The 18,359-nt window shown below is 41.5% G+C and overlaps 1 protein-coding gene and 1 long non-coding RNA gene across 3 annotated transcripts in view; both read left to right on the forward strand.

Moving 5' to 3' along the window:
* LOC149746799 (uncharacterized) overlaps positions 1-13,959 on the forward strand; it is a 31,385-nt gene extending 17,426 nt beyond the window's left edge. Inside the window, exon 2 of the long non-coding RNA XR_016388796.1 lies at positions 82-13,959. This is a non-coding gene — a long non-coding RNA (uncharacterized LOC149746799). The remainder of the gene's footprint in view (positions 1-81) is intronic.
* GRB2 (growth factor receptor bound protein 2) overlaps positions 1-18,359 on the forward strand; it is a 70,006-nt gene that overhangs the window by 25,078 nt on the left and 26,569 nt on the right. The window lies entirely within an intron of this gene.

Genomic DNA, 18,359 nt, shown 5'->3' on the forward strand with positions numbered 1-18,359 from the left:
CTTCTTGTTTTTCAAGCTTTGCCAGAACACTTTGCTTACAAGCAACTGTGCGAACTCTTACTGGTGTCCCTGTATTTCCAGGGACGCTTTCTGACCTCCTGTTAGCGACACAGCTAGGACTGGCCATGTGCTTTGTGGTGCCAGACATAGCTGAAGCAAACCTGGAAGGCATCCAACCTGAACAAGATCCTGAAGTCAGAACGAGCAAGTGCTGCAAATGCTCTTAGTCAGAGTCTGGAAGGTCTTCAGAAGAAATGAATGCAGGCGGATCTGACAGGCTGATGAAAATTTGTTCATAGACTGACATTTCAGTTCTTCTAGGTCCTGAGTAGTTGGTTTCAGTCAACAAGGCACCAGTATCTCCTTTTAAATTTGCTCATAGAAGCCAGCTCTTGGAATGTATGCATCCTGGTGATAAACCTGGAGCTTGAATGTTTTTAAGATATTCAGAAAATAATGAATTTGCAGCTCTAGTAGGACCTGGCTTTAACCTTGACTCTGTAAGTCAATCTAAGCCTCAGCTTTAAGCATTCATTAATTTTAAGTGTTTGTGCCTTTTCATTGGTGATATGATGGTTCATGTTTTGAGTAAATACTGCTGTCCTTAAAGCAAAGGAGTACATATGTTTTGAGTTGTTTTTCTAATTGTGGTAAGTATACTAGAGGGTCAGTAAGTTCTTTTTTTTGGGCGGCGGGGGCTGCGTTGGGTCTTCATTGCTGCACGCAGGCTTTCTCTAGTTGTGGCGAGCGGGGGCTACTCTTTGTTGCGGTGTGCGGGCTTCTCGTTGCGGTGGCTTCTCTTGTTGCGGAGCACAGGCTCTAGGCGCGCAGGCTTCAGTAATTGTGGCTCACCGACTCTAGAGTGCAGGCTCAGTAGTTGTGGCTCATGGGCTTAGTTGCTCTGTGGCACGTGGGATCTTCCTGGACCAGGGATCAAACCTGCGTCCCCTGCATTGGCAGGCAGATTCTTAACCACCGTGCCACCACAGAAGTCCCAGGGTCAGTAAGTTCCTAAACACCATCGCTGTCTTGAGTGGTGCCATCTTAAATAGGCTGGTTGGCTAGAGTCAGAAAGTGAGCCTTTGACCAGCCCAGCCCATACCACCCCACAGTCCTTGTCTCAAGGGTCTTACATTGTGACTCTCTGGATGAGCGCAGAAGAAGCAAAGGAATAAACTGGCATTTTTCTCAATACCAGGGTAGATCAGCATCTTTCAACTGAGTAAAGCAACATATGGTTGTTTATGCCTTCTTAAATTTTTATATCTTTTGGTTGTGGCCTTATAGTGTAAAGAAACCTTCAGTTTTGCTAGAACTTTAAGCTGCTACTCCTTGTTCCAGCTTAAAATCATTTAAATAAGATAGTTTTGATATATCCCATTTTGAACTCTGAGGAATATCTAGTGGCACATTGACACAAAATGTAGAAAATCATAACATATTATATTGCTTTTTTTTTCAGGTTCAACTAATATTTATTGCATACTTAACCCACACCAAGAACTGTGCCAGCACTCCCTTTATAATATCTCATCCAATCCTCTAAATAACCCTACAAAGAATATATTAGTATCCTCCATTTCTACAGCTGAGAAAACTTGACTAAAAAAAGTTAAGTGATCTGTGCAAGGTCACACAGCCAGTAACTAGAGACCCAGAAATGAAGTACAGGTAGCCTGACTTAAATTCTAGCATGCTTTCTGCTGTTGATTAGACTGTCTCCTAAATTTCATCAGTTCTTTAAAGTAAGGTAATCTGTTACCATGTCCAAGGTACATAAAAATCTCTAACACAGTTCAGGGAGATGGTGCTCTGACTGGGTGAGCTGAATATCTGGATTCATGTGGTAGTTCTGTATTTCATTATAAATTAGTATATAGGTATTGTGGCTAACTGGCAAGTCTCTTGTGAGTTCCTGCTACACCTCTGGGGAAACTGACAAAATGGAGTTCCTGAAAAAGCAGAGAACCAGTGTTACCCAGATACAGTTTATTTTAAGGACTTTCCTTTACAGCAATATGGCTTCTTCTGCTTTGCTCTTTAGGCAGAGAAGGCTTTTAATTCAATGTCTGACTGATTTAAACTATGACACATTTCCTCCCTGACATATTACATTTCTCTCTTTTTATATACTACATTTAGGTTGGTCTGGAAGCTTTTGAGTGTGTGCCAAGTAGACAGTCTCAGTCTAGCGGGGACTTAGAGTTGAGCTGGTGAGGCTCTGTATACATATTTGTGAAACAGTTTGTAAAGAAGACAGTTATAGGAAGTATGTCTTCTGATTAAACGATGATTTAGAGGATTTATAGCAAGATAGAATCAGATGTAGTGATTGTGTACTATAACTAAATAATTTTGGACTCAAGGTACTAGAAAATGGTAGCTTCCATCCGAGTAATCAGAGCCTTCTAGGTGGGAGGAACATGAGAACAGAGATGGACTTGAACATAGAGATACCTTACTGAAGGTAAAGACTGAAGGTAAAGTTTTCATATGGGCCCAGAAAATTAGCTCTTATTGAGCTCAGACAGACTTGGGAGCCAGGCAGGCTCTGTACCAGGTACTTTGCTCTTTAATCCTCTCAACAGCTCAGTGAAAGAATTTTTTCCAGTGTGTTGACAGACAGGTTGAGTAACTTGTGTAAAATTGCACAGGTAATCGGTGGGAGAGTAGACTTTTGAGCAAAATCTGATCTCGTTCACATTTTGAACGGTGGACTGATCAGAAGGCAGGCATTTATGTTGATGAAACAGCAGCGTTTTCTAACAGGTCCTGGAACAGTGAGTTTACCCAAATGGTGTTTTAGAAAGACTCTTTTGAGTAGTACAGGATTAAAGAGGAGAAAGAGTAGAAGCAAGATGGAGCGTAGGGATGAAGAGCCCAGGCGGGAGCCAGACCATTTGGATTCAGACTTCAGCTTTGCTGTTCGCCATGGTTGTCATGGTGTGCAAGTTTTTAAACTTCTTTGTGCCAAAATTTCCTCATTGGGAAAATGGGGATAATAATAGTACTTACCTCATCAGATTGTTGTGAGGGTTAAATTAATTGAAACATGTAAGCAGTTAAAATGGCAAATATACAGTTAGTTATTATCAAATAGAAAGCAGTGGGGTGTTTTTGTTTTTTGGGGGGGCCACACCTCGAGGCTAGTGGGATCTTAGTTCCCCGACCAGGGATCGAACCCGGGCCCTAGGCAGTGAGAGCACAGAATCCTAACCACTGGACTGCCAGGGAATTCTCAGAACGCAGTTTTGTTTCAGGCAAGCTGCTGAAATAAGTTAGTGGGAAGTCCAAATCTAGAGGGTGTCATAAGGGAAGAAATCACAGGACTGGGCAGGAGATGCAGTCGAGCCAGAGGATTCTGCGGCTTTGAGACTGGGGAGAGTATTGGTATCATCAACAGGATGGGAACTTGAGGAATTACCTAATTGGGGAAGATAAAGGATTGAATGCTAAACCATAGGAAGAGGTTCGACTAAAAATCTTGTGGACAGTGTAGGCCCTCCCCACTGCAGAATAGAGTGAGCAAGCAAGAAGCAGCCTTTATGTTGAGGAATAGGAGTCACCCCCCGAGACCGACTGCTCCGGGCAATTCCTGTTTCACTAGCTGTCTTGAAACAGAGTAATAGATGGGAGTATGACCCTTTGTGGCAAATGCTGCATTCCATTGCTGTAGATTTTCTAAACTGGTTACAGTACTTTTTATTTGTGGCTAATAGTAAGAATAGTGTGGCCCTATTCATTTAGAAAAATTCAAGTGAGAATTCTCAGTTATAAGATCCTGAAGTACTGAAACCTTGGTTAATTTTATGCTCATTGTTAGCCCCATTATGCTGCTGTGCTTATTACGGCAGGCTTAGGAAAAGCGCCCTGCCGGGGTAAAAAGATCACAGGTTCAACAGCTCATTCATATAAACACAGGCACTCCTCCCCAGGTCTGGCAGAGAGGGACCGTTAACAGTGCTGTCCGTTGTCAAGGAGAAGTTCTGTGTTTGCCTCCATTTCATCAGAGTACTATCCATGTGCGATTCCCAAAACCTTGTTATACACTCAGAATGTGACTAGAAATAAGTTTCTCCACTTGTGCCGACTGACATGTATCACGAGCTGTTTTACCTGGGAATCTTTGGCTTATTGGTGGTCTGCTTAGTTATGATTTATGAACTATTGGTTGAATCTCTAGTGCAATAGTTCTTAACCTGTTTGGGGGTCATACCCCTTGGGACTCTATTAAAAGCTATTTCCCCTCTTCCAAATGTATATAAATAATCTGTATTTAGAACCTCTGCTTTATTTTATAATAGAATATGCTAGGCGTTGAGACAATTCAACATAAATGTAAAACAGTTCCTGCCCTCCAAGAATTTCGTATGTGGTTGAGTAGAAATGACTAATACAGAAACAGTTATGTTTAAATGTAATAACATAAAGTGCCCAGGATTGTAGCATTATAGTAGGTTTTCAGTAAATGAGGTGGTTATTGTAATGGTTGCTAACCGTTGAAGGCATCAAGCATTCAGAGAAAGAAGTTGTTGGGAATTATAGGTAGGAAAGAAGAGAAGCACTGGTCCTAAATGGCTAAGATTTGGACAGGAGATTTGGAGAAAGGAGAGTGGCATTTCAGGTGTCAGGATTCACAGAGGGTTGGCATGTCAGTGGAATGAGTTTCAAAGACAGTGATCAATCTGACAGTCTCTTTTTTAATAATTAAATATATATATGATAGTTAATGGTCAGTACCCAAGTCTAGCCCAGTCCATTGCCCAGAAATAATCAGTTTATTATCTTTCCTAATAATCATTTTTTTCTGGACGTTTTTAAAATTGAAGATCATACTGTATATGAAATTGCCTTTTTAAAAGATAAATATTTTCCCATTGTGTTAAGCCACTCTTGTTTGCAAATAACAGGATACATTACTCATACTAGTGTAAACAATAAAAAGTATGTATTGGTTTATATAATCAAAAAGTTCAAAAGTAGAATAGAGATCAGATATAATTTGATCAGGGTTCAGCTCTGTATTTCCATGAGTTTTTGTAGCTATACCCTGTTCCACGTTAGCTTTGTTCTGAGGCTGGTTCCCCTTGTGACCAGTATGTCTATCGCCAGGGACCTTGACTTAGAAGCCATGTCGTTAACATCAGAGGGAGAGAGAAGTTTGCCCTTCCCACCTCCAGCAGGTGTTTTGAGATTTGGGTTGATTGGTATAGGTAACCAAGGACTGAGCTGGTCAGTGTGGGTTAGGGGAGATAGACTTGCCCTGGGAGATTTGGTTGGGGGGTCAGTCCCACCCAAGCTTCATGGCTGCTTCATAGAGGCAGGATAGAGGTTGAGGAGACCACCCATTGTCTACCCGACCCGTCCTATTATAAACTCATAGTAAATAACATTTGTGGGACTTCCCTGGGGGCACAGTGGTTAAGAATCCACCTGCCAATGCAGCGGACACGGGTTTGAGCCCTGGTCTGAGAAGATCCCATATGCCGCGGAGCAACTAAGCCCGTGAGCCACAACTACTGAGCCTGTGTGCCTAGAGTCCATTCTCTTGCTCTGCAACAAGAGAAGTCACAGCAGTGAGAAGCCCGTGCGTCGCACCGAAGAGTAGCCCCCACTCGCTATAACTAGAGAAAGCCTGGGCGCAGCAACAAAAGACCCAAAGCAGCCAAAAATAAATAAATAAATAAATTTGTTTTAAAAAAATAACATTTGTAACAGCTGCAGAATATCTCATCGTATGTACCGTAATTTAACCATTTCACTACTGCTGTTGGACATTTTAGAGTGTTTCCTCCCCCATCGCCCCACTATTTTATTTTCTTATTTTTAAAAAGTTATTTATTTATTTTGGCCACGTTGGGTGTTTGTTGCCGCACGCAGGCTTTCTCTAGTTGCGGTAGGCAGGGGCTACTCTTCGTTGTGGTGCGCGGGCTTCTCATTGCAGTGGCTTCTCTTATGGAGCGTGGGCTCTAGGCGTGCGGGCTTCAGTAGTTGTGGCCAGTGGGCTCAGTAGTCGTGGCTCGCGGGCTCTAGAGCGTAGGCTCAGTAGTTATGGCGCACAGGCTTAGTTGCTCTGTGGCATGTGAGATCTTCCCGGACCACGGCTTGAACCCGTGTCCCCTGAATTGGCAGGCAGATTCTCAACCACTGTGCCACCAGGGAAGTCCCCCCCCCCCCGCCACTATTTTAAAAAATGCTTAGGTGAACATCCTTATTATATTTAGAGGTATTTTAAAGAAGAGTAAAATTTAATACTTGATTAGACTTGGATATGAAAGAAAAGGAGAAATAATTGTGAAAATGGTAGTTTCATAGACAGACCCGATGAGTTGGATAGTAGGGAGACTTGGGAGGACGATTGGTTTTGGTTTTGGCATGTTGAGTGAGATCCATTCCTTGGGTGGTTCTGTTCATGCTCTTGGGCAACCCCTGGGTACCCACTGGTTATTAATTATTCCCTCTTACGTTCTTGTTTTACCTTTTAAAAACTCTAAATGTACTGATGGTGCTTTTTTTTTTCTTTTGCTCATCATTTTCTATCCCCCACTGTCCTGTTTCACTTTGATTTCAACTTTTCACTGTGGTATAGATGGTACCAGGTGTTCCTTTCACGTGAAGCCAGTCACTCCTAGCACAGTTGCAAAGGCAGTATCTTGCCAGAATAGCCTGTACCTGCTACTCTCTTCCAGTTTTACTGTGTTTAGCTTCTATTAAAAATGCATAACTGATTTACTCTGAGTAAAAGGACAGCTTAATTTAATTCATTAAAGTAGGAGTTAGAATTTCTTTGATATAAGATTCTGTCCAGGAAGATTTAAATGATTCTAATTTAGAGGGTTTTTGGTTTTGTTTTTTTGAGACAGCTGAAAGTAGGAGATCTGGTGTAAGATAAGCCATTAGCTTCTGCCCCCTTCCTGGACTTTTTCCCAGTTTAAATGTAAGCATCTGGGTGGGCAGCAGATGGAGCTACTGTAGGATTGGTATCCGACACCTGCCAGCTTGTGAAGCTCACATATTCTCAGTATCACAATCATTTGATACTAGAACCGCTAGAGAATGTCCTAAAAATAAAGATGGCCAAGAGCAGAGGAGAGACTTAACAAGATTAGTTTGATCTTACTTTTTCTTCATGGTCTGCCATTAGATGTTTGGGTATATGGCTCAAAACTACCAAATAAAAAGAATTTTCATATTTGCAGACTGCACTGCCTTCCCAAAAAATGGGAGGAGTTATTCCGTTTGAAGATTGACCTGAGTAAATAAGTAGTTGGTAGATATCTTTTTCCTGTGTGGACCTCAAAAAACTTTTTGGGTTGGCTGAATTTCTCTGTCTGGATATTATGGGAAGATTAGGTTGGGTACCAGATGCTTTTATGTGAGACAGTTTAGAGTCATCGTACTATTCTGAGCTCATTGTCCATAGCATTCTTAATCCGAAATAACTCTGTTCCCTCAGCTGCAGAAAGTATAAAACCCTAATAGAAACGTAGCTAGATAATTGATTCTGTGACGTTTTAGACAGAAATAGTGCAGACAACACTCTTCGGGAGGCCTGTTAAGGACAGTGTAAAATAACGCATAGTGAGAAGTATGCACAGAGGTTACAAGCATGACTTCGGAATTGGTCAGACCTCAGTTCCAGTCCTACCTCTTCCATTAACAAGCTATCACTCCTTGGGCAAGTTCTCTGGCCTCTTTGAATGGGCCTTAGATTCCTCATCTGTAAAGTAGAATAATACCTACCGACCTTATGGAGTTGTTGTGAGGATGAAATGGCCTAATATGTCATGAATTCTGGCACATGATAAATGCTTAATAGATGTAAGCTGTGTTATTTTAGTAATTTATTAAAGGAGATATGAACTCATTCACCAAACAGGCATCGAGTGTTTATATAGGTATGTGATAAAACTAGATACTACTTTGTGGTTGTACAGTTAGTTTCAGTTCACTAGTGGAGATGTGTACAAGGAGAGTGGTGGTGATAGATTTCACAAAGGATGGACATTACAGCTAAGATTTGGAGAGTAAGATAAGACTAGGTGAACAAATATGGAGGGAAGGGCATTCCAGGCAAAGGGGGCAGAGGCATGAAAACACAGAAGGTGAGTGGGAACAGCAGATGTTTGGCTATAGACAGGATGTGGGGTCTTCATGGGGGAAATGGCAGAGGTCGTTGGAGAGTTGGGCAGAAACTGGAGTTTGTATGCTGAACTAAGTACTGGACTTGATTCTTTAAGGGTAGGAAGTAATTGAAGGATGTTAAGCATGGAAGTAACATCAGTTGCATTTTAAGAGAGAAATTGTTATACCAGAGTGCTAGAAAGGGAAGTTAGGATATTGCACTGTGTAGAAATGATAGACATTTTAATTGAAGATGACATCTATTTACATGATAGAAGGAACCGGACTTGGGGATGGATAAGGAAGAAGTCTGACTAAAGCAACTTGGTGGCTCTGGGTACTATTAACTGGGAAAGGTAATATGGGAGATGGAATACTTTTTGGAACATCCTGAGTTCTATCTGGTTGTGGTTAAGTTTGAGGTGCTTGTGAGACATCCAAGGAAAGAGATTAGGTTGTTGAAGAGGTTGATTTGGGCTAGAGAAATTTGCGTATATCCAAGTAGAATATAGGCAGTAATGGAAGTTTGTGTAGAGGTGAGTTTTTTCTGAAGTGAAAATGTAGGCTTAGAACAATACCAAAAAGAGAACCTTGAGAAATGTCAAACATTTGAAGAGGAACTAGCAGTGATCAGTGCCATCCATGGAGGCATTCCTGCTGTCCCTGAAACAGAAAGAGGCCATTGTAAAACTTTACTAGGAATATCTTAGGTTGACTTTTTGGAATGCAGTCATTATATTGACTTTCTGGTACACAGGTCAGCTGTGTCTTTGTGTTCTTTGGCTGATTTGCTCTTAGGACAAAAATTCAGAGTTGTGATTTCATAAGAATGAGACTCAGTAAAACATTTTGCAGGTATAATATTCTTTGCATTTGTACTTTTGGGTTCCTGAAATAATGATCAAACAGTATATCTATCACTGCCCTCTAGATAATCCATATAGTTTTCCAAGGTGGGAAAGGTTTTCCAGAGAGAAAGCTTAAAAGCAGAAGGTGCTTTTGTGAGTGGAAATGATAGGATCCCCCTGTAGCTGATTTTAGAGGTCAGGAGTGGAAGACCTGACAGTCACTTCTTAGTGGGTGGGGATTGGCGCATAAAGAAGATAAGTTAGGTGTTCAAAACCTTTGAAGAAGGGTCTCTTGATTGTTAATTTTAGAATCCAGGGGATCTGTGTGATGGAAAATAATCTCCCTTTCCCCCCAAAACAGACACATACCCTTTGTGACAGGAATGGATTATGAAGTATGGCGTGCAGAACAAACTCTCCACTCCGCACCTTTATTTTTGCTTCTGTTTCCTTCAGATACCCAACTCAAACAAACAGTTCTAAATTTTTTTTTTTTTATCCTCTAGACTTACTTTTCTTCCTTCCTCTACTCCCCAAATGAGAAAGCCTTTAGCTTTTAACTGTAGTACTTCATTTGGCTGTCAGTGTTTATCACATTAGTAATTGGGTGATCTTGGCTGGAGGTGGGGGGCTGTAATGCCCTTTTGAAGATTGGCCCACACATCATTGTACTTAGGTGCCCACACAGAAGCAGAGGCAAAATGGCTGGATTTTGAATGCAGAAGCATGATACTGTGGGTGGGAGCATATATAGTTTTAGAATTTTTAAAGGCAAGACAAAGCCATGCACCTAATGGGGCCGGTGGAATAACCTTTACAAAAGAGAATTTTTGTTTCTGTTTTTCTTGTCCTGCATCTGGCGATTTAAAATACTGAGAACAGGAATAAAGTGACAGTTGTTCAGCACCTGATCTATCTCTTATTTTTTTTAATATAATATTTTTAAAATAAATTTATTTATTTTATTTATTTATTTTTGGCTGCCCTGGGTCTTCGTTGCTGCGCATGGGCTTTCTCTAGTTGCGGCAAGCGGGGGCTACTCTTCGTTGCGGTGCATGGACTTCTCATTGCAGTGGTTTCTCTTGTTGTGGAGCACGGGCTCTAGGCATATGGGCTTAAGTAGTTGTGGCATGTGGGCTCGGTAGCTGTGGTGCACAGGCTTAGTTGGTCCGTGGCATGTGGGATCTTCCTGGACCAGGGCTCGAACCCCTGTCCCCTGCATTGGCAGGCGGACTCCCAACCACTGTGCCACCAGGGAAGTCTTCTATCTCTTATTGATAAAGATCAACACATTAAAAAAAAAATCCGCTGGCTCCCAGATTGTTAATACTTCCTGACTTTTGTGTGTTCTGAGTAGTTTGGTGGAGGAGATGAGCTGGATCTTACCTACTCAGCGGGCGTGATTTCTCCTCTCCCCCAAGGGGGAGAAATTTGGTGGTTGGAGGGTGAAAAAAAACCTTACTCTTTTTATGCATACAGTACATAAATAGATATTCATGTATCTGTGAATCAATATTTCATGGTGGGGGTGGTGGTGATGTTGGGGTTTTTTTTGTTTTGTTTTGTTTTTTTAAAGACTGAGAAATGTTGGGCCTTTTCATTCTGGTACCTGCAGTGCCTTGAGCCCCTGTGTCTCAGGATGTTAGTGTACCTTCTTTATTGTTCTCATCTCTAAACTGGCCTGAGGGTGACTAGCTCTGTCACTAATCTGAAGCGCTTCAGGAATGCTTATGGGTATTTTTAGGATTATGGCAAAACGTGATTCTAACACTTACCAAGAATATGTATATAATGCTTCCAAAAATATATTTATACAGTTCATTGGGGAACTTTGAGATGGTTTAAACATCTGAAAATAAGCTGAGAAAAATACTAGGAGTGGGAAGACATGAATCCTAGGATATTTGCAACATTATAATTTACAATATTAATTTAATAGTCTGTATGAATGGAGTTGCTCAGTTAGTAACAGGCATGTAATGAGTGTAATATATTTTGCTCATGGAATCATGTTGTTTTCAGAGATGTTAAAACCTACTAAATTGGGAAAGTTTTTTCCCCCTAATTTGGTGAAGAGTTTATTGTCGTGCGTGCCTGCTCCCCACCCCGCCCCAAACCATGGTTTTTAGGATGGTTCCTCAAACTGCCTAGAGTATTTATTTCCCTCATACCTTCATTCAAGGTGTTTGGTATTTTGCAAGTAGATACATGAGAAGTAGTATGACGGTATGTCCTGGTAGATTAAGCAGTTGGTAAAGAAGTGATAACATTTATGATGACAATATTAAAGAGCCAAGTGTTTGGGCCCATTTGTCTTAGGATTTCTGTATCCCTACTCATGGCATAGTGGATTGTCTTGACCTATTTTTCTGTTCTTTTGCTGCCTGCAGGAAAAATACTTATCTTTGCCAGTCTGTAGTTTCCTCCCTCCCTCCCTCCCTCCCTTCCTTCCTTCCTTTTTTCCTTTTTCCCTTTTCCTTTTCCAGGAGGCAGATTAGCACGTTTTTAAGAACAAGCAGACCTGAATTTGAATTGAATTACAGTTGGTTTTTATTAACTGTGCAATCATCTATAAAATAAAAATACTCTCTCTGTGAAGGGTTGGCCTTAATATACATATAAAGGTCACATAACAGGTGCACAATACATTGTGCCTTTTTAAGTTCTAAGTTTAAAAAAGAACCTAGCATTCCAGCCCAGCACTCTTATTTCACAGGGGGTTTATACGAGGCCCAGACAAGCCAAGGGACCAGAGCAAGGTTAAAGGGAGGGGCAGCACTGATGCTACTAGATCTCAGTGTTCTTTTCACTCCACTCCACTTTCCTTTTGTGTCACATCATTCCTTATTGTTCAGACACACGTGCTAATGGTGGTATTTTGTTTCCTGTGTGAACTAATGCTGAGTTTGACCTAAATTGCACGGGTAGAGATTACATTTGTGTAAATTCTTAAGGATAGTTCTGTGGAAGCCTTCTAAAATAGGATAGTTATCTTGCCTGTATTTGTGACTTCATTTACTAGGTTTTATAATAGGAAAATGAATTGGAAAATCTCCTAAAATCCCATCTGGTCCTTTGATTTTTATGTGAAGGACTGACAATTACCAGGAATTGTTCCAAACACATAAAACTGGTCCCTGTTGTCCAGAATAGTCTTTCTAAGATGTGTGTGTATATGTGTGTGGGTGGGTGAGAGAGAAAACGAGAGAGAGAGAGACACACACACACTAAGTGCTTGAAATCTGTTGGAACCATACTTTTGAGATTTAAGCTACTGAAACATTTGCTTATTATGAATAAAAAGAAAACCAGGCATAAAAATTCATTATGTAATAATCACATTTCCTGATTTACATTTGGGAGATAGTTTATCATCTTTTCCCTGGTGGCGCAGTGGTTAAGAATCTGCCTGCCAGTTCAGGGGACACAGGTTCGATCCCTGGTCCGGGAAGATCCCACATGCCGAGGAGCAGCTAAGCCCGTGCACCACAACTACTGAAGCCTGCATGCCTAGAGCCCGTGCTCCGCAACAAGAGAAGCCACCGCAATGAGAAGCCTGCGCACCGCAATGAAGAGTAGCCCCCGCTCAACACAACTACAGAAAGCCTGGACGCAGCAAGGAAGACCCAGTGCAGCCAAAAATAGATAAATAAATAAATTGATTTAAAAAAAAAACTTTAAAAAAAAAAGAGAGAAGAGAGAAAGATCTAGAATATTTTTGTGACATACTATTTCGCCAACAGAGGTTTTTCTTGCAAGACATGCCCTTGAGGATACCAAGGTTAATAGATTGAGGCACCTGCCCTCAGCTCAATCTAGTAGAAAAGACAAGTAATTACAGTGCATTGAGACTAGTATGATGGTAGAACTGTGATAATAATACAAAGATCCGTGATTGCAGAGAGGAAGTGATCCTTAAATCTTGAGCTTGCCATCTTAGCCAGAGGAAACACATATACGAAGTCTGAAAATCATAAAACATCTTGGCAGTTGGGAAGCAGCTTGCAGTAGCTTTAGTATTTTTGGAATTTGGAGTTCAAGGAAGGAAATAGCAGGAAGACTGGAGAGTTAGGTGAGGGCCAGGTAATTGAAAGCTTCGTGTTCGGTGCTGTGCTACCTCACACCAGTCAGGAAATGCTGTGGACTTGGAGCAAACGATTGATGAGTTTTGCCATATTAGTCAAAGGTGAGCTCTCTGGAATTGATCATCTCTGTCCTTTCACTTAAGTTAGTTATTAGAATCACTGTCCACACAGATGAGTATAGAGTAAGAAAAATAGCTCTTGTTGGTAAGTAAATATTTAAACTAAAAATGTAGCCATTAGGCCTGTTAAGATGAATTGATTCCAAATTGCATTTTACCTAAATTGTTTTTTAAAATGCTTATATTTAACATTTGATTAGAGTTTTAAAGACCTAATTCATTTTACTAAGTATCTTCTACATTGTGGGTGGTTTGCTGCTCTTGGTGGTGGTGATGGTTGTTTTAGTCCCAATTCAAGTTGCATTATAGGCTCTCTCTACAGACATACTCATTCCCCACTCCCTTCCAGTGTCGGTGAGTGTTCAGTGTGTTACACAATACAAAGAACAGTAAACAAAGGTCACAATATGATCGGAGAATTTGTTGTCAACAAAGGTAGAACCGTCATTGAGAATAATAGACAATGAATACTTCCACATTGTCCCAAAAAAGCTTGTGGCATTGGAAATGGTGTTCAGCTACTCTTCCTAAAGATACCTGCATCTAGAGCTCTGTTCACTCACTCTAAAGCAGAGTCTCTGTTGTCCAGCCTCACCCACTTCCAGTAGAGTTCCTAGGCTGCTTTCGTGTTGCCTCAATTTTAAATATGAATGCACAACCAAGGAGCACCAGATGTTAGAGGAATGGGAAACCATTGAAGCATTTTAAGCACACCGACAGTCCAGCTTTTTTTTTTTTTTTTTTTTTTTACATAAGCTTTACTTTTTGGAACAGTTTTAGATTTACAGAAAAGTTGTACAAAGTGTTCAAGTATACCCCACACAAAATTTCCCCTATTTTTAGTGTCTTATGTTAGTACGGTGTATTTTTTTTTTCTTACAATTAGTGAACCGATACTGATACATTATTATTAACTAAAGTCCATACTTTATCCAGATTTCCTTAGCTTTTCCCTAATGTCCTTTTTCTGTTACAGAATCCCAACTAGGATACCGCATTACACTTAGTTGTCGTGTTTGCTTAGATGACTCCTGGCTGTGACAGATCTGGTTTATATTTTTTTCTTTTTTTTTATAAATTTATTTACTTTATATATTTTTGGCTGAGTTGGGTCTTCATTGCTGCGCATGGACTTTCTCTAGTTGAGGCGAGTGGGGGCTACGCTTGGTTGCGGTGCGCGGGCTTCTCATTGCAGTGGCTTCTCTTGTTGCGGAGCACAGGCTCTAGGCGTGTGGGCTTCAGGAGTTGCAGGCTCAGTAGTTGTGGCACGCAGGCTCAGTAGTTGTGGCCCTCGGGCTCTAGAACACAGGCTCAGTAGTTGTGGCACACAGGCTTAATTGCTCTGTGGCAAGTGGGATCTTCCCAGACTAGGGATCAAACCCGTGTCCCCTGCATTGGCAGGCGGATTCTTAACCACTGCGCCACCAGGGAAGCCCTGGTTTACATTTTAATGATGTTATTCTGGTTTGTAGAATTGAGTACATTCTGAAGGGGACAAAGTGAAAGCAGTGAGACCAGTTAGGAAGCCACTATGTAATAATTCAAGCAAGAGATAATGGCAGCTTGGACTAGAGTTGTAGCAGTAGAAGTGGAGAGAAGGGTTTTTTTTGCTTTTTAAAAAATTTTTATTTTATTCATTCATTATTTATTTAGGCTGCGCCAAGTCTTAGTTGCCACACTTGGGATCTTCGTTGCGGCACGTGGGCTTCTTAGTTGCAGCATGCGTGTGGGATCTAGTTTTCCCACCGGGTTCAAACCCAGGCCCCATGCATCGAGAGTGCAGAGTCTTACCCACTAGACCACCAGGGAAGTCCCTGGAGAGAAGGGTTTTGATTTAGGGTATGTAAAAGCCATTAGACTATATGAGAAAATTAAGGGGAATGAGAGTAGATAGAGAAGAAAATAGGTTCTGGGTTGGAGCCCTTGGGACCCTTTAAAAGTTAATGAGATAAAAAAGGCACTAAAGGGATTTCCCTGGTGGCGCAGTGGTTAAGAATCCGCCTGCCAATGCAAGGGACACGGGTTTGATCCCTAGTCTGGGAAGATCCCACTTGCTGCGGAGCAACTAAGCTCGTGTGCCACAACTAGTGAAGCCCGCGTGCCACAGCTACTGAAGCCCGTGCGCCTACAGCCCGTGCTCCGCAACAAGAGAAGCCACTGCAATGAGAAGCACGCGCACCTCAACGAAGAGTAGCCCCCACTCACCACAACTAGAGAAAGCAAGCCCGCATGCAACGAAGACCCAACGCAGCAAAAATAAATTTTAAAAAAAGACACTAGCAAAGGAGACCAAACAAGAGCGGCCAGTTAGATAGGAAGAAAACCTAGGATGTGTTGTGTCCTAGAAGCCAAGAAAGTGTTTCAAGGCAGAGTAAATGATCACTGTATTATGTGCTTCTGATAGGCCAAGTCAGGTAAGGGTAGGGAATTGACCTTTGGATTCAGCAACAGGCCATCACTAGTGACCTCTGTGAGTGGTTTCCATGGAGAGGTGAGAGCAGAAGCATGCTTGGAGTGGGTTCAGCGAGAATGGGTTGGGACAGGGAAGGGGACATGGGGAAACTTGCCAGGGGGGTGGCGGTGGTTATGTAAATTTTACAGCAAAAGAAAACACTGCAAAGTAATGTTTAACTGTTGTTAATAATATGTATGCAGAAGTATTTAGGAGAAAGAGCACTGATGTCTGCAACTTTGAGATACATTAAAAAATAAAATGGATTAATGGAAGGTTGCATAGATATGTGATAAAACACATAATGGCATAATTTAGGTTGTGGGTAAATATGTGTTCGTTGGAAAATTCTTTTAACTTTGCTCTATGTTTGAAAACTTTCATAATAAAATGTTGGGGATGGGGGAGAGAACAGGAGGAAAGAAATTGGAGACAGAATGTGAACAGCTGTTCCGAGGAGTTTTTATGTAAAGGCAGTAGAATCAAAAGAAATCTGCTTTCATCCCGATCTCAGAGTTGGGAGAAATAACAGCATTTTTATTTACTGATAGGAAAGATCCAGTAGAGACAAAAAATTGATGATGCAAAAAAAAAAGAAAGGAAAAGTACTTCAGTGAATTGTCCTTGAGCAGGCAAAAAGGTGGGATCTAGCACAGAAGTAGAATTTTCTTTTGTTAGGAGCATGGACAAAAGTAATAGAAGGCAGAGGGTAAGGATATAGGTATAAGCAGTTGTATACATGTGGTGGGAGCTTTTAAGGATCTCTTCTGTTTTTTCCGTGAAGTAGAAAGTAAGACCATCTGCTGGGAAGGATGGTGGAGGAGCTGTTGAAGCTCAAGGAGATAGGAAAATGAGATAGTCATCTAGGAGCGAGTGAATGGACTCAGGAGATACAGTGCGAGCCCACTTGAGGTCTTTCATGAGGTCTAATAATTAATATTTAAAGTTTCAGAAGGAGAAGAGTGCAAATGAAAGACACTATCAGATTTTTTAAAAAGAAAGAAAAGATAACTTCTCATAGCTGATGGATGTGGATTTTTGGATGGGAAGGGACCACCAAGTCTACCCAGCAATATGTACAAAAATAGATCCATGCTCAAATAGGTTATGGTTAAGTTTCAAAATGACAAGAAGAAAGAAAAGGTTCTTAGAGCATCTAGAAAAAAGAAACAAGTCTCTATAAAGAAATGATAATCAGATTGCCAGTGAACTTTGTACAAACAACTTCAAATACCAGAAAGCAGTGTCTTCCAAATGCTGAGGGAAAATGCTGTTCGGCCTAGAATTCTGTTGAATTCTACACCTCATTGAACTGGCGTTCAAGTATAAGCAAAGAATCAAGGCAATTTCAGACATGCCAGGACTGAAAACATTTGCTTCCTAAGCACCCTTTCTTGGGAAAGTATTAATATTAATGGTGCAGTACCATAAAAACCAAGAATGAGGAAGACATGAAATCTAGGAATCAACACATCCAACCAAGGAAAGTATTGGAGGAAAATCCCAGAATGGTAGATCGATTGAAGAGTTAAATGGGTATTCCAGGCATTTTTATACACGTACCATCCTTGAAAAGTTGTAATAATTTAAAAATATAATAAAGCCAGAAAAATTGTTTTAAGGCCATTAGAGCTGTAGGGAAAGCAGAAGGCCATCCAATAAAGGGAGTACAATTTTTAAAACCAGCTTAATTTTTATCTGCCAGAGCTGCAAACTGTAACTTCAACAATGAGAATTCACCTGTAGAAAGCAGGGCATTTTGGGGACTTCCCTGGTGGTCCAGTGGGTAAGACTCCACACTCCCATTGCAGGGAGCCCGTGTTCGATCCCTGGTCAGAGAACTAGATCCCACATGCCGCAACTAAAGATCCCGCATGCTGCAACAAAGACCCAGCGCAGCCCCCCCCCGCCCCCCAAAAAAGCAGGGCATTTTGGTTCTAGTCAGTTCAGATTTGATAACTTAATCATTATAGATCTATTATGCATAGCCATTCATAGCCTTTGACTTCGCGGGGTGGGGGGTTATAAAGGCCTAATAATACTATTCCGTAGTGGCAAACAGTAGTCATATCTGAGTTGATCATAATATGGCTGATGATTTTTGTAATTTGGGGAAGCTAGTTGTTAATGTGGGCAAGAGAGCGAACCTCATATGCCTGGTTTCCCCTTGCGTTTCCAGGCAGCACGGACCTTGTTCTATTGGGTGACCCAGAATTGTGGAATGGCACACAAGTCTCCCAGTTTAAATACTGCGTGAAATCAGGAAGTTGTCCTTGTAGTCTGAGATTGAGGGTCTGACAAGCCCATTGTTTGCATTAATACATCCTATTATTTAGTCCTCTTAGTCCCTCTGTTCTCTGCAGGTTGTGACGTTTTGTGGGACGAAAGTGCTGATTTTGTACATGAAACAGTCTGTAGGTGCTCAGATAAAACTACTAGGCGGAGCAAGGCTGGGCTTGTCTGCTTTTGATGGTACAGGCCGGGAACAGAGCAGCCTGGTTGTTCTCCGGCTGCCCCCCCCCCCCCCTTCCCCCAGGCCTCCCTGCGAACCTGCCCTCTGAGCCCTGCAGCTGCCTGAAGGAGGCCATGAAAGCTGGTTAATTACTAGACAGGCCTCCCTTGCAGCGGTAAAAGGAGGGGTAGTTAGTTTAGCCTGTCTGTTAACAACAGCTATGTTTGTCTCCAGTTCCGTTAGAGAGGTGCCTAGAAAAAGTTGTCACATCCTGAATTC

The sequence above is a fragment of the Delphinapterus leucas genome, chromosome 19 (genome assembly GCF_059928025.1).
Source record: "Delphinapterus leucas isolate spDelLeu-1000000601 "Yukka" chromosome 19, BTC_Dleu_Yukka2, whole genome shotgun sequence".
Classification (NCBI taxonomy): domain Eukaryota; kingdom Metazoa; phylum Chordata; class Mammalia; order Artiodactyla; family Monodontidae; genus Delphinapterus; species Delphinapterus leucas.